The 15,849-nt window shown below is 42.3% G+C and overlaps 1 protein-coding gene across 2 annotated transcripts in view; it reads left to right on the top strand.

Annotated features, from left to right (window-relative positions):
• Amer1 (APC membrane recruitment protein 1) overlaps positions 1 to 15,849 on the top strand; it is a 25,245-nt gene continuing 9,396 nt past the window's right edge. Inside the window, exon 1 of one of the 2 annotated variants that reach the window (XM_010632210.2) lies at positions 1 to 25. The gene's annotated coding sequence lies outside the window, so the exon portion shown is untranslated. Of the gene's footprint in view, positions 48 to 15,849 lie in introns of both variants that reach the window. The other variant, XM_010632211.3, reaches the window with a different exon arrangement.

Below are 15,849 nucleotides of genomic sequence, written 5' to 3'. Positions count from 1 at the left end.
GGCACAGCAGACAATAAATAACCGGGTAGGGAGCTGTACCGGGCCGGGTAAGCCATACAGGCAGCCAGGAGCCTCCGCCTGCTGGCGGTCGGGTGCATTCCCGCGTGCTTCGCTTAGGCCGCCTGGAGGAGGGCACTGAGGGCTGGGCCGGTTGGAGTCTGGGTCTTTCGTTTGTCTCGGTTGGAATCTGCTTTGCGGACTGTCCAGTGGAGGGCTAAGTGGTCGTGAGTCCCCTGGGGGCGGGCGACAACGGCTGGGGGTGGGTTTGGAGGGAAAGGGCCCGCACGTGCTACTGTGCGGTCCCGGGAGGGGCCCCGCCAAGCAGCACCCCAAGCAGTAGATTTGTAGGCCTGGAGCGCTGAAGCTTTGTTGTAGCACTTTTGCTGAACAGCTGTGTTTTGCTCCTACTACTCACCCCCACGGCCTTGCTTCAGCCCCTCCCTCATCTCTCTCTGCCTTGCCTCTCCTGCCTCTCTCTGCAAATGAGGCCTGGGAGCTAGTTTGGGCAGGATGGCGACTGGTTTAGGCATAGATTAGAATATCTACACTGTCTACTTCCCAGTGGACCTCAGTTGGCCTGTGGGCCGCCCGCCCCCCTTTGGAACCATGGCCTTGTGGTCCCAAGTCTCATGCTCTCCTCCTGGGCCTCCAAAGCACATCTGGCTCCTGCTCTGGGTGGCAGGCAGGCCTGTAACAGGGTTCTTGCTGATCCTTGGGTTAGAGCTGCAGGATAGCTTTGTCTCCCCGCTCTCCTTGCCTCTTTTCCCCTTGGTTCATTGACCGAATTTTTTCTCTCCAGCCTCCTGTTTAAAAATAGCTATAGGTACGATGTTGGGGGGTGAGGGGGTCCACGCCAGAGACAGAGGAGGTAGTCATTGTAGTAAGGAACTCGCTGTGTATTAGTGATAGAGCTAGCAAAGCAGTCAAACTCAATAACTTCTCAGTTACTTAAAAATCCCCAGCCCGTCGGGCTGCTGTCATTGTTTGCTGCAGACACCTCTGACACTGGTGCCTGCCAAACCCTGTACTTTGCTTGGTCTTCCCAGTAGCAAGGAGCTAAACCTGCCAGATGTGGCACACCCAGGATTACCCCAATCCTGGCAGCAGCTGAATTACCCCTGTAGAGCTGTCCTCCATCTGGCCAGGTTCGCCTTGGCATGGACTGCTGCTTAAGGCAAGCCTTGTCTTGCATACAAACACCTCCCTCTGCAGCTCTGCTCCCTGCAGCAGGGGCACGGGCAGAGCAGAGGGCACTGTGCTGTTGTTGCATTCTCCGCCCACCTCTGAAAATTCCTGCAGAGCCACCTCCCTTAGTGCAGCTCCCCTAATTGGACCCTACCCATTGCACCACATAGCACCTCAGGCAATTGGCTGTAACCGTGACAGTTTTGCAAGCTGTTCACAGACCACTGATAAACCTTTAAGAGTAGAGAGCCTGGTGAGCTGCAGGGCTCAGCAAAGCCTGGATACCTCTGAGGTGAGGTAATGAGACACAGTAAATCTCTTACTTGGGAAAGACTGACTTGTGACTGTTTTTGACATCATCCAAGACAGTAGATACCACACTATATACATACAGTCACTTCCTCCTACATCTATCAGGCCCCAGCAAGAGCCTCTACTTGCAACTGTGCATTTCCAGCTCAAGGCTGGACCTGTCCTTTGATTTTGCCCCAGTCCAATACCCACATACTGTGTATATTTTGTAGAACTCCCTTCCCCACACTCAAACTGACTCATTCTACCCCTCTTCCCTCTCAGGCCTCAGTTCTCCCTGTACATTTTCCTTGGTCCCTTTCCTGCCTTCCTCTTGCTACCCATGACTTCTCCAATGCTGCCTATGGCTCCTGGCCCTTTTCATGCTTAGGTTATAGGAGACAAACTATAAGGAAATTTCCCTGCCTCTGCTTTGTCTCCCTGATATTGTCAATGGCTGGGGGTCTTAAGAACCCCTTAGTAGAGTAAACTAAACCTGGACCTCAATCAAAATCCTCTCAAAGCCTAGTAGTACAGAGTAATTAATGAATACTCTGGAAGTGCTTAATGTCTTTACATAACTTTCAAGACCTTCACCTTTCCTGCTTTTGCTTGTCCTGATACATATGGAAGATACTCAAGGCTCAAATATTTAGAGTATGTCTAATGATGATGAAAGGGGGTGGGTTTCAACTGTTTAAAAAAATAGTCATGATATATATATATATATATATATCCTCTCAACAGCAATCTTAGGGTTGTGGCCGCTCAGATCCCAGACTTGATATACCTTTGGTTGATTGATGAGCCTAGAGGCAAACTGCCATGGAGAGAAATGAGAGATCTGTATATGCTGGCCGAATCATCTTGGGAAGCTGCCAGAAATAAGAGGGGTTTAGTAGACAAAGTATCAGCAAAATTAGGAATGGGAGGTAGTGGCTGGCAGCCAAGGTGAGTGAGGTTATTGGGTATCTCCTAGTTGAGATGATACAGCTTAGAGGTAGAGAAGACGTTGGGCCCCAGTGGTGAGAATTCCTAAACAAAAGAGGCTGGAATGGAAATCTAATCTTTCTGGGGGAAAGTACATTAAAGAATAGAGAACTAGGGAATTTTTTTGAGCATAAATGTGCCATGATAAAAACGAAGTTTTTCAAAAAGTTTCAGAATGGGGTCTTAGAAAGTTACTGAAAACATGCTGCAAGTCAGGTAGATAAGAGGCCATCTGAAGATTTGGAAATAGACCTAGGGGCAGGCTATCTCCAGAGAGAAGTTTCACAATTCATCCTCTCTTTTGGCCTTGTGAGGGCAAAGGAGGGAGGACCTGGAGCCTAAATGCCCATGTGATGGGGGTTGACAAGTGTCCTCCAGGCCTCTGCTGAATCCCTTCCACTCAGCTAGACAGGCTTTTGGGGAGCACCAGTTCAGACCACTGTGTTTACCAATGGGAATTCTGAGCCCTGGAAGGAAACAGAGGCTTGCTTAAGGTCCTAAAACTATTAGGTAGAGATTACTATCTCCAGTATAGTGGTCACTACCTCCTGTGTAGTGGCTCTTTATATGGTGTTTCACTGTTTCTAGTAGCCTTCACCCAATATAGATTTCAATACCAATCTCCCTCCTCTTGTTTCCCCCATCCCGTAATGAGTGAAGGCAAGTTGGGGGTTGCATCTGAGGATCCCCTCATCCCTTTTGTATCTTCTTTTAACACTTGCTCTTAGTCTGCAGCCTATTGGGGCTGAGAGTTTCAGGAAGGAGTATAGTTGCAAGAAGTTAGCAGTCTAATGATTCCCTCCTAGTATACTAGAGGTGTTAAGAATTCCTCAAAAACTTAACATTTTCACTCTTAGAATGTGTGTATGGCAAGAATGGCTCTGCTTCATTTGTCTAGGGAAATAAGGGAATGAGAGAAATAGCAAGCCTGGCAGGTCACATGCTTGCTTATAGAACTGAAAAGAAAGGGTTCCGGCTTCCCTACCTCACAGATAGCCTACTGAAGCTGGGCGGGGGTGTCTAATGTTATTACATAAATTTCCCTGCCTCCAAATTCCAAATAATAAAGAATGGACAGAGTGGGACAAGGAGATAAATCTCTTACAATAAGATAGTGGTCCAAGGGAAAAAGTAGGAAGAATGAAGAGGAGAGGAAGGGCAAATAAGTAGCATAAAGATATGCCATGTATAGGAAACTAATAACTTCAATTAGTATGATATTTTATGCCATAACATGAGCTAAGATCAATATCAGCAAGAATGAAAAATGGGATGGGGGAATTAGAGGGGGGAGGGGAGGAAAGGGGATTTAAAAACTGAAAAGAAACAAAATGTGGTATGTACATGTAACCACGCCCCAAGATAATTGTAAACTGCATGAACTGCAAACATGTACTAATAAAATAAAAAAATTAAAATTAAAACCTACCTCCAAACCTGTTTAAGCAGATAAACTAGATGATAAAAGCTAAGACCCCAGAGGAAGTATTTCACATCCTTCCTTTATCAGTCATTCCTGGGTCCCACATGTCACTGCCGGGAAGTTGTTCCTCAGAGCTAATCTGAGCCTCTCATGCTATCATGCTACAGCTAAACTGTGTGTGTGTGTGTGTGTGTGTGTGTGTGTGTGTGTGTGTGTGTGTGTGTTATGAGGGAGTGGAGTTGAGAACAGCTGGCTACCAGTGCTCTTTTTTTTCTCATTGAGTTTATTGGTACATTTTAGGTATACAGTACAGTTACATTCATCATTGGGATCATGTTCCTTTAAATGACAGGTCTTGGTTCTCATTTTTTTTCCCCATACCCCTTCCTTCCCTTCACCCCCTCCTCCCTTCCCTATTTACAAAAACTTTGTTTCTGTTTTTCATTTTCTCATATTTTTTCTTTTCCCTTATTTCCTTCTGTTTAACAATTTATTGGAGATTTCACAGGCATTGAATCTAAACTCTACCCACCAACTTCTGTTGTTTGAATTAAATAATCACACAGTCTTTTATCGCCTCTACTTGGTCTTATTTTTCAAACCTGTGCATGTGTAAGTACCAGGCAGACAGGGAAACCAGAACCACTGCCAGGTCCAGGTGCCAACTAAATGAGAGTGCATTACTCCCTCAGGTCCTCTTTGAGATTAATGGAAAATATGGAGAATAGAGAAAATAGCTTAAGGGAGCTTGGTGGGCTCAGAAGCAGACATATGGGTGGTATGGGGATCTTTTCAGGCCTTTAATCTGCATTTCTTGTCAGAGCCTTCATTGCTTTCATCTCCTACAGACCCCCTCCCCCATTGGGCTTTCAAGCAGATACTAACCCTTCTTCCCTAGCCAGCACTCCTTAGCCTTCCCTTCCTGTGTGTTCAGCCATCCCCGATGGGATTGCAGCTCTTTTCAGGAAACAGAGCTAGGCTAGGCAAGTTCTAGGCCTCCTTCTCTCTAGATGTATTGGAAATACTTATAAGTGAGGCCTAATACATTTGTAAAATGTTGGAGCTAGTGTTATTAGTGCACTTCTGTCTTAAAAGTGATGAACTGAGCCCAGCTGACTAGGTATCCAAGCCTAGCAAGGCCTAAGACCCCCAAAGTTAACCTGTTATCCTCTATCATGCTTCCTGACTCAGCAGTAAAATTGGGCACAGTACCACCCTTCTCCCAGCCTCAAAGGGCAATGTAGGGCAAGTCAATCTTCTGGTACAGTCTTCTATTTCTAGATAGGGAAACTGAGGTCCAGAATACAGAAGAGAATTGCCAAAGGATACACATAAGTCCAAAGCATCCTGCCTCCAGTTTGAAGACCTCTTCTTCAAAGCACATGCTCCGTATCTGCCCCACCCCCAAGCCTATTTTCTCCCTTGTCCTCACACATAGAGTATGGTGAGAGGGAGGGTATGGCTACATAGAAAAGTCAGGAGTCTGCATTGTTAGCTTGGCCCAACTGCTCCTCTACAGACTTTCTGTGGATACCCTGTCACTTCTGATTCCCTGAGGTTAACTCCACTTGTTCTTCATCTGAGGGAGGAAGTTGGGAGGGAGTGGAGCCTGTCTCTGATTTCACCTTTGCTGAGCTAGTACTGACATGCTAGAAGCCTATGAAGGCATGGTTCCTACTTCGAGCATACTCCTTTCTAAGAAGACTTGGAAGAGAGAGAGGGGAGTAATAAGTAGGTGGTTCCCAAAGGCCCTGTCATTCAGCTAGGAACAGGACCTTAACACCCTGAGGAGAAAGCTGGGACATCAAGACTACCAGGGCTAGAATTATAGTTCACTGATTGATAGAATGCTTTCTTAGCATGTGCAAGCTCCTGGGTTCCATCCTGTGCCTCAAGAAAAAGAAAAAAAGAAGAAGAGGAGGAGGGCGGGGGAGAGAGAGCGGGGAGGAGGAGTAGAGGACTGATGGCACTGCAATCGGGGTTATAGGAAAGTGAGTATGGTAGTGGAGTGCAAGATGGATGACATGGGAGCAGGAAAGTAGGGGTCAGGATTTCAACATTGAAACGGAGGTCCTGTGATGCTTGTGTCTTCTGAAGAGGACCTATGGTGGCAGCTAAGAGACTGGAGAAGGTCACTGCAAGGAGCCACATCACAAGGGCTCTTTATTAAATATCTACTCTGTGCCTAGTGATCAGTTTCTTTACAAATAAGGCATTCAAGTCTCAGAGAAGTTAGACCACTTTCTCAAACCAAACACCATATGGGAATTTAAACTTTAGTGTGATAAACTCCAGCTGAATTAGAATATAGTTAAATCAACATTTGACCTCCAGGTAGGTGCTACCAATAGACATAGTGACTATAAGATGGAGGGTCATTTGAGAAAGATAAATGGACAGACTGAAGCCTGCCACAATGAATTAAGAGTGAGTATATAAACAAATTGAAGTAGAAGGGGAGACAAGACTCATTTTGGTTTGTCCTACATCTAGAGTTAGTGAAATGCCTTCTAGAGAAGAAGTGCACCTTAGCAGGAAATTGCAAATTAGGGGAGTACTCATTATCAGGGGAGCAAAGAAGGGTTCTGTCAGCAGCCTCCACCACTTAATACGAAGCCAGGCAGCCTTTCTTTCAGGCCATGAACAGTTTTGAGAGTAGACCTCTGCTGTGGGATTTAGAAATGTATGGTGGTCATTCTCTTTAACTCAAATTCTTATCTTTGTCCACAACAGCAGGTTTTTATTTGAGCACTTTTTGGGCCCCTCAAACTTAACTCCAAAGAAAATGGAGAGCAGAGGGACATGTTCTACAGATTAGGGGTAGTGGTGATAGTGTTGCTGATGAAGAGAGTAGTCACAGACTAGGTTGACAGGTCCCTAGATTCTCAGTAGGCTTTCTGAAACAGTAGGAGCTGGTGAGGACTTGAAATGCTAGAGAAGGCTCAGGAAGATGAGGGCTCTTGTACATGTGAAGGGAACATTCCAAGCCTTTGTGGCTGAGACTTCCTCCTTTATTTGGGGTCAACACAATATAGTAGAGTGGAATGAAATTGGTACTCAAGAGGCCTGGAAGCTAGTATGATTCTGCTACCATCCCACTGTGTGATCTTGGCCAAGTCTTTTTCTAAGCCTAGGCACATTTTCCTTCTGGATGACAAAGAGTTACAATTCCTCACCAGGCTTGATTAATGAGTTTTGGGGAAAGGCAAATAGTGGGTGGGGATTTATAAACTGGTTGGTACCCTAAGGGATGGGGAATATCTATAAATTTGATTTCCTTTGCTGTAGATTCATTTAGCCAAGCCTGAAGTTTTGACATTTTTGGCCTAGGCTAGAGAACCTGACTGGTTAAAATTCCCAGATGATCCAGAGTTGTTGGCCAGTAGCTGACTCTTAGGAGTCCCTAAACTTTAAAATTTGGCTAAAAGAACAGATGAAGCCTCCTGTAGGATAACTACACAGTCAACTTCATTTACCATTTAGAAGCTGAGGCCCAAGTATTAATAAAAGTTGCTATAATGTTTGAGCTTCTACTATGTTATGTATTTTATTTGGTACTTTATATATATTGGTTCAACTACTTGAAATAGCTTTATGAAGTAGACATTGCTGATTGCTTCATTTTACAGTTGAGGAAACTTAAGTGTAAACATGTGAAATAACACTCTGACTGTCCCCGTGCCGGACAGAGCTGATTCTAGTACAGGACTGGCTAGCTTTCTGGGAGGGAGTAGACTTCCCATTCTAACTGTTCCTTCCTTACGTTCACTCTCCTAATATACAGAAGAGAAGGATGGACCCAGAGTGGGCTTACCTGTAGGAAGACTGCTTGGGACAGACCTGGAGAACTTACAACTGATCAGGATCATGTCTTTGAAGCTACTACATAAATCCACACTCTTCTCTTTCTTCCCTTCATTCAGCCTTCCCTAAACTGGCCAAGCTGACCACAGGAAGCTGGGCTGGGAGAACTATGTATCAGGCTCAGGCTGCCACTTGTGGTTTGACTGGATAGGAGAAAGAAGAAGCTCTACCCTTCCACCAACTTTTCACTGTCCTCAGAGTAGCCTGAGGCTGGCCCTGTGAGCTGGTATGGCCTTAACATTCTCTGTTACAACCTTCTTCTTTGCTGTGGGAGTAACAGCTAGACCAGACTTGTGGGAAGAATTACCTTACCAACCCACCTGAAACTTAGCCACGCTGATTAAAGAATCTGAGGGCCCTGCTCTTGGTAGGACATTTTCTTGGCAGAAACCATGCATGAAGCCAGCTTTATCCAAGGAAGCTGCAGAGTCTTCCTTGATGTTCCTTTTGCTTTCTGTCCTAGTTCTCTCTCCTCATGAACTCTTGTGGTCCTAACTAAAGGTCCTAAGTGAAGCCTATTGAGGAAGGACAGCTTTAGGACCTGGTGTATTAGCTGAGGAGTACAGAGGCCTAGAGTGGACATAACTAGATGAGGCTAAACTAGGAGACTGCCAGCAATGGCAGGCCTTGTTACATTTGTTTCCAGTGTCCTGGGACAGAAGGCAGAGACACTCTGAGTGGCTGGGAGAGAAGCATATCTTTGGAAGGACAAGGCAAGAGAGATCATGAGAGATGACATGATTTCAAGGCTGACATGCTTTTTTGCCAGCAGAGATGACACTGGCCATGGTTAGAAGTGTCTGAAGTAGGGGAAGATAATCTCCATTCTAGGAACACAACCCTTCCTAGTTCATCTGCTCTCATAACACACAGAGGGCTTTCAAAATTGCTCTTAGGAGAGAGAACAAATGCTGGAGTAGTGAGTGCCATCAGCACAGCTATAGAGTCTACAAATCAACAGCCCAGTGAGGAAACAGAGTAGAGGGCACAAGGTAACTGAAATGGGAGAAGAAGAGAAAAAAAAAGATCCATTGCTAGAGAAGAAATATCTCCCCACTTAGGACCTAAGACCAAGAAGTGCAATGGAATGGCTATTTAGCTGCTCCAGCAGGAAGCAACAAAAACAACTTGGCTGCTGACTGCAAATCAAACTGGACCTGGATTGGAAGAATTTTATGCACTTGGAGGCAGTAGTAAGAACATGAGACATTTCCCTAGCAGCTTCTGAGAGTCACTTGGCGAGTGAGGTGGAGGAATTGTGACCTGGCACATAGTCACGTGGATTGGGACCTGGCGGGTGGGGTTGCCAGTTTATTTTAAAAGGCTTGGGCTTGAACTCCAACAGCAGAACAGCCAGCCCCAGGGTCACTTCACTGCCAATGCCCACAGTGGGAGCAGGGAAGGGCCATCTAGTCATAGTAGACTAATGGCAGTTGGACAGCAGACTGGGGGAAATTCTGCTGCAAGGTAGGGACTGGGACTAGCCATATTCCACTCCCGTGGCCAACAGAAACCAGTCTTAGCCCTACCTATAAATGACTGGAGGCATCCCCCTGCTCTGTGACCGGAGGAGCTAACAGGCAAGTGGACTTGTTCAGTAGCAGTACAGGGACATCCCCCTCTGTCCTGCAACCATCAGCAGAAATAGACAAGACACCCCATACAGTGGTGAGACAAGAGCATCCCACCTCCTACCCTACAGCCAGTGCATAAGAGTAATCAGCACTGGAGCAGAAGGCCATGCAAGGTCCAGGAAGGGTCAGCTACACCGACCTGGAAGCAGGTTCTGGCTGGCTCCATCTGAGGGTACCACAGCACCTGAGAGAGTAGTGTGGAGGTGGTCACAGTAGGGAGACATGGATGAGCCATCTGAGGAACATCTGCAGAGTTGCTGGCTGAAGAATGTACACAGCTTCCACATCTGGAAGCCAAAAACAGCCCTGTACCCAGCACTAAACTTAACTGCAGAGTTGAAGGGGTTACACAGCATATTTTCAGGCCCTGTCTCAGATACAGAACTGTGGACACCTGAGGAGTTTTCTTACAGAGCACCCTTTGCTTATGAATTCAGTTTGTTCAGGAGGGCTGGTTGTAACTCCAGTTGGTCACTTGAAGGCTCAGGCTCCTCTACACAGCCTTCAAAGTCTCTCTTGTATACAGCCCTTAGAGGCACTTGGTGCAGAATTTCTCAACCCCACACAGGAAAGGATGTTGCAGTGTTCCAGAACTCCTTAAGGGTTAAATCTGTATCTGAGACCATCTGGAAGAACAAGTGGCCAGCATTTGGGTCATAACTCAAGCTTTTGGTCATAAGTTAAAACTGAAATTCCAAGCATAACACACATTTGTATGTCAGGGTGGTCATAACTCTAAGGTCCCCTGTAATTTTCTTTTTCTTTGTTTGCTTGATTGGTTTTCCTTTTTCTGGTTGGTTTTGTTGTTGTTGTTGTTGTTGTTTAGTTTTTTAACCTTTATTTTTGTTCTATGTATCTTCTTCCTCTCCTCAATTACTTCTCTTTGACTTATCATATTTTCATGTGAGTGAGTGAACAATATCTACTGTTTTTCTTGTTTGCTGCAATGTTGTTTTGCTTTCTTCTTTATTCTTTCTCTGCTGCTCTCTGCTCTACCTTGCCAAATTTTCACTGTTCATCCTTTGCTTCTGTTATATTTCTCTTCATTTATCTCTGTTTTGTCCCCTATCCCTCTTAAATCTCCCCCAATACACATGCATACAGGGTAAAAATCACTCTACTAAGGAGAAATTCAATGCATAAAAGTTTCTGCTTTGTATTAGATTTTGTTATATAACAGTAGAGCTTGCTCCTATGGTTAAAGGTACCAAACTAATAGTTACCAGTTTTGTCAGTTGCTAGGCTGTGCTTGATTATATTGTTATTACTAATTAGACTACTTAAGCCAGGATGTCATACCTGTTATAATCAGTTATTCTCCCTTTTTGTTTTGTTTCATTTCGTTTTGTTTGTACCGGGGATTGAACTCGGGACCTTGTGCTTGCAAGGCAGGCATTGGAACCACTGAGCTAAACCCCGGCCCCTCTTCTCCCTTTTATAACAACACTGTGATTGGGGTCACAACCATCACCATAGTCCAGTATCAGGACTGGAGGCTGAGCTAAATAGATAGCAACCTGTCATCCATAATAAATTGGGAAGGTAAGATCTCGGGATAGACATGAAGGCCAAGAACCATCTACACCTAGAAGACATCTTTGAAGAATAGACATTTCCTAGAAAATCCTTGATACTGGTGATAAAGCTATCTACTACAAGAAAGCTATAAGTAATAACTCAGACAACAAAACAAAATGAAAAAGATAAAAATGACAAGATATAGAAGCGAAATGCAACTCCAGACCTCCAGTCCACTCAGGACAATTCCACAGGGATGGGGTAGAGGAAATCAGAAGCCAATGATTTCAACTTTCTAAAATGATGGAAGCATAATAAAAAAACAAAGATGGATGAGGCTATAGAGGTTTTCAAGTACAAAAGGAAATTATAATCAAAACAAAAGACATGCTCAATGAATCGAGTAGACACATATTTTTTAAAAAATAGAAGAACTTGGGAAAATGATGGAAACTATGAATACCCAACATAGAAAAGAAATGGACTCCTTGAAACAAATACCAGGTGACTAAAATCGCCAATGAAAGCATACACAATCACTTGAACAAAGATGCAGACAGAATGTCAGATCTAGAAGACAGGATGATGGCTACTGGCCAAAAAGATTTCTTAAAAATAGCAAGGCACCGTGAAAAAACAATCGAACAATTGAAAGATAATGTCAAGAAGGACAATATACGATTGATAAGAGTCAATGAGAAAGGTGGAGATGGTGCGAACGTAATAAATACCATGTTCACAGATGTAATGGCAGAAAACTTCCCAAAGATGCAAAAAATTTGATATACAAATGAGGGAGGCATAGAGAATTCCAAATACCATGACCAAAATGAATCTACACTAAGTCATATAATTATCAAGATCCTAGAAATTCAGCCTAAGAACAGAATATTAAGAGCTGTTAGAGAAAAAAATCACATATAAAGGAAAGCCCATCAAAATCACAGCAGACTTCTCAACACAAACCCTTAATGCAAGGAGAGCTTGGAGTGAACTGTTTCAAAACCTCCAAGAAAACAACCTCCAATCCAGATTGATGTACTCCACAAGACTGTCTTTGAAAATCAATGGAAAAATAGGATGCATCCATGAAAAAGAACAGCAGAAGAAATTTATGACAAAACAGCTCTACAAAGTGTGCTGAAAGGCATTTTAGAAAGAGAAAATGCAAGCCACAAGTACAAGAATAGCATTACAAGGAAGCTACCGGCAGAAGAAGTAATAAATAGGGGATAAAGACAAGAAACCAACACCAGGAAAATAATATGCCAGGGATAAGCTGATACATATGAGTTACAACCATCAGTGTAACTAGTCTCAATTCACCAATCAAAAGAAACAGACTGGCAGAATGGATCAAGAGACAAGATCCAACAATATGCTATATACAACAAATACATTCAACTTTAAAAAATTCATAGACTGAAAGTCAAAGGATGAAAAGCAATGTTCAGGACTCAGGAAAAAGCAGGGGTAGCTAATCTATTAGGTGATAATGTTAACTTCAAGCCACGACTAATGAAAAGACACAAAGAAGTTTGCTACATTTTTGTTAAGGGAAAACGTCAAGAAGAGATAAAATTAGAAATGTATATGTACCAAATACAAATGTACAAGTGTACACAACTATGTAAAGCAAATGTTAATGGATAAGACATCTACTAAGAACTAACACAATTGTAATGGGGCAGTTTAATACCCCATTGTCACAAATAGACCAATCATCTAGACAAAAAAATCAACAGAGAAATAACAGAACTGAACCATCTTGTGAACAAATGGACTTAGTAGATGTTTATAGAGTATTCCACCCTAAAAAATATCATAATACACATTCTTCTCAGCCACACATGTAATGTTCTCCAAAACAGACCACATACTAGCCCATAGAACATGGTTAAGTAAGTGCAAAGTAATTGCAATTATTCCATGCATATTATCTGACCATCATGCTGTGAAAACGGAAATCAATGGAAAAAGAAACCACAAAAACTCCATGGACACGTGGAAATTAAGTAACACCCTCCTGAAAAACCAATGGGTCACAGATGAAATTAAAGAACAAATTAGTATCTACAATGAAATGATAATGCTGACACAACATACCACAACTTTATGGGATGCAATGAAAGCACTCATAATTGGGAAATTTATAGCAGGGAATTGTCTGATCAAGAAAACAGAATGAGCTCAAATAACAATGTTGATCCTCAGACTTCTAGAAAATGAACGTGAAGCTCACGACTTACATGACGGAGGAAATTACAAACAGCAAAAATTTATGAAATGGAGACTAAGAAAAAAAATCAATCCAAGAGCTGCTACTTTTAATGATTAAATGAAATTGATAAACCCTTAGCCAGCCTTATCAAGAAAGGAAAGAAAAGACACAAATTCATGCAATTAGGAATGAAAAGTGAAATTACAGATCCTGTGGAAATACAGATGATCATCAATACCTACTTGAACATGTACTTTAAGAAGATAGAAAATACAGAAGAAATGCACAGATTTCTAGATACAAATGGATTACTAAAGCTGGATCAAGAAATTGTTAAAATTCTAAATAACATGATATCGGTCAAAGAAATGAAAATGTAATTAAAAACTTACCAACAAAGAAAAGCCCAGGTCCTGATGGCTTCACTGCTGAATTCTATAAGAAATTTAGAGACAATCTAATACCACTTCTCTCCAAACTCTTCAATGCAATTGAAAGGGAAGCAATACTCCCAAAATCATTCTTGGAAGCAAGTATTACCCTGTTATCCAAACTAGATAAGGACCCCCCAAAGAAGAAAACTACAGGCCAGTCTCCCTCATGAAGTCATCGATATTTGCAAACAGAATACAAAAAATCTTCAAGAATTATATACGATAACCACATAGGATACATCCCAGGGAATCAACACACAGGAATCAGTGTAATACACTATATCAAGAGTCAAAGACAAAAATCACATAATCATCTCAATTGATAACAGAAATAGCATTTTACAAAGTACAATAGCTTTTCATTATAAAAAACCCTATACAAAATAGGGATAAATGGTCTGTACCTCAATGTGATAAAAGCCATCTATGACACACCAACTACTAACAATTCTAAATGGTCAAAAACTGAAAGCTTTCTCTATAAAATCAGAATCTAGACAAGGAAATCCACTATGACCACTTCTGTTCAACGTAGTTTGGGAAACAGCCAAGCAATTAGGAGAAAGAAATAAAAGTAATGAAAGAAAGTTAAATTATCACTATTTGCAAACAACACAATTCTCTACATAGGAGACCCCAAAAACTCCATCACAGGATTCCTGGATTTAGTAACCAAATTTGATAGCATAGCTGTATACAAAATCAGCACTATTAACTCAATAGCATTCCTGGATGCAAATAACAAACTCACTGAGAAAGAAATTAGGGAAGCAATACTTCACAGTAGCATTGGAAAAATGAAATACTTAGGATTCATTCTAACAAAAGAAGTAAGTGATCTTTACAGTGAAAATTACAGTACTTTGAAAAAGGAGATCAAAGAGGATATCAGAAAACTGAAAGACATGGCTTGCTCATGGGTAGGAAGAAGCAACATATTGAAAACGGCCATACTCCCACATTTTTTTATACAGATTTACTGCAATCTCAATCGAAATACCATTAGCATACCTCACAGAACTAGAGAAAACATTCCTAAAATTCATTTGGAATCACAAGAGACCTAGAATAGCAAAAACAATTCTGAGCATCAAAGGCAATGCAAGACACATCGCACCATCCCTGACTTGAAATTACACTACAGAGCTCTGTGAAAAAAACAGCATGATAACTTATCTTTTACAAAGTGGCCAAACACCTTCACTAGAAGAATGATAGCCTCTTTTATAAGTTGTGCTGAAAAAACTGACTTTCTACATGCTGAAGACTAAAACTAGCCCCGTGTCTCACTGTGCACTAAACTAAAATCAAAATGGATGAAAGATCTAAATATTAAAACAGAAACACTTAAATCTGCTGGAAGAGGGAGTAGGGAGAACTCATTAGGACATAAGTGTAGGAAACGACTTGAAGAACAGAACTCTAATTTTACAGGAAATGTTACAAAGAAACAACAACTAGGATATCATCCTGTTAAAAACCTTGCACAGAAAAAAAAAAATCACCAGCAGAATGAAGAGATAACTTACAGAGTGGGAAAAAATAGTAGTCACTTGTTCTTCAGAGAAAGGACTCATAACTAGAGACCCAGTCCAAAAATGGGCATCTGAAATGAATAGACACTTCTCCAATGAAGAAGTACAATTGGCATATAACAACAGATTCCAATTAAAATAACACTGAAATTCCATCTCCAGAAAGAATGACATTGAGAAATAAACCAATAACAAATGCTGGTGCAGTTATGAGGGAAAAGGAACCCTTCACCATTGATGGGAGTGCAGATTGGTGCGACCACTGTGGAAATCAGTTTGGAGATGCCACAAAACCTACAGAGGACCCTTGATGTATGAACTCAATTTGTTCCTGAGGGTTGGTTATAACTCATTGGTCAATGGAAGGCTCAGGCTCCTCTACATGGCCTTCTTAGTCTCTCTCCTGTGTGTAGGTAAATCTCAGTGTCCATAGAGAGCATTGGCTCAGGATTTCTCAATTAACCCCACATAGGAGAGGATGTTGTAATGTTCCTTCCCGAACTTTTTAGGCTTGACTTTATATCTAAGACTCTGGAAGCACAAGTGATGGGCATTTGGCTTGTAACGCAAGACTTAGGTCATTAGTTAAAACTAAAATTCTAGTTGTAACCCAAGTTGTTCATATTTCAGGTTGGTTGTATTTTGACGGTCTACTGCACGATTAGAGGTCCTATTTGACCCTACTATTCCCTTTCTGGATATTTTCCCAAAATAATTAAAAGCATCATACCCCAATGATATATACATATATATA

This window comes from Fukomys damarensis, unplaced genomic scaffold (genome assembly GCF_012274545.1).
Source record: "Fukomys damarensis isolate Sample0158 unplaced genomic scaffold, DMR_v1.0_HiC HiC_scaffold_39, whole genome shotgun sequence".
Lineage (NCBI taxonomy): Eukaryota > Metazoa > Chordata > Mammalia > Rodentia > Bathyergidae > Fukomys > Fukomys damarensis.
The sequence above is the reverse complement of the archived record's forward strand: the minus strand, read 5'-3'. Positions and strand labels throughout refer to the sequence as shown.